This window comes from Abramis brama, assembly GCF_963993115.1.
Source record: "Abramis brama genome assembly, chromosome: 21".
NCBI lineage: Eukaryota > Metazoa > Chordata > Actinopteri > Cypriniformes > Leuciscidae > Abramis > Abramis brama.
The window spans coordinates 13,113,554-13,114,574 of record NC_139983.1 but is presented as its reverse complement, the minus strand read 5'-3'; positions in this window follow the sequence as shown (position 1 = coordinate 13,114,574).

Here is a 1,021-nt window from a genome sequence, read left to right as displayed (position 1 = left end):
TACAGTGCCCTTTATCAGCCAAACTCTTCCATGTAGCGAAGATTTTCGGTTTGATTGAAAATTTGCTTTTAATCAAAGAGATAAGTCACCCCCCCAAAAAATTACAATTATTTTTCTCATCGCTATTCTCATGTTGTTCCAAACCTGACTTTCCAAAAATGACTTTCTTTCTTCTGCAGAGCACACACAAAAGAAATATATATATTGAAGAAACAACACTGAAACCCAATTTCATTGCATAAAACATAGTCTTTAGAGCCTGTATTACAGAAACATCCTACTAATCATATCCTATCTGTTTGGTAATTTCACTTTGGAAATACAACTTTTTCAAATCTTAAGTCAATAATTAAGATAGGAAGTTTCTGTAATACAGGTCCAGAATATCTTCTTTTGTTGTTCCACAGTGAATTATGAGAGTTTTTTTTTTTTTTTTTTTATTATCCCTTTAAGTGATATTATACTGATAAAATACACAAAAGACAAAAAAGAGACCAGAACAATATTTAAAGACCATAATATCATAAGCTGACGTCCGAAACTGAATATGTCCCTACCATATTGTATGTGATGAACAGTACAACAAAAGAGTAGTATGTCCAAATTAGGGGTTGAACGACTTCCGATTTTTTTGAAGTTGACATTTATGTGATAGAAATCGAATCGACTTCGACTATTTGCTGATGACGTCATTAATGAACAAATAAGCCTGAATCTCGAGCTGAGACTCGAACGCGGGTTTTCTTGTGCACATCTATGGCATATAAGATTCAGACAGCGCTGCTCACAAGGCTATTGCTCCTACACAACGGTTCTTTTATCTTTGGGTCATTATATTTCTCACAGATTTCTGCTCGTTTTAAATCGGATAAATAAATAAAAAAACAATAAAGTAGCACAGTAAAGATTACATTTAATGCATTAGTGAGAGAGTGAATTTAATTAATTCTACTTGGACTTCAGAGATTTCTTATCCTGTTGCGCCATCTATAGGCCATGATCAGCGACTAGTCGATGTCAA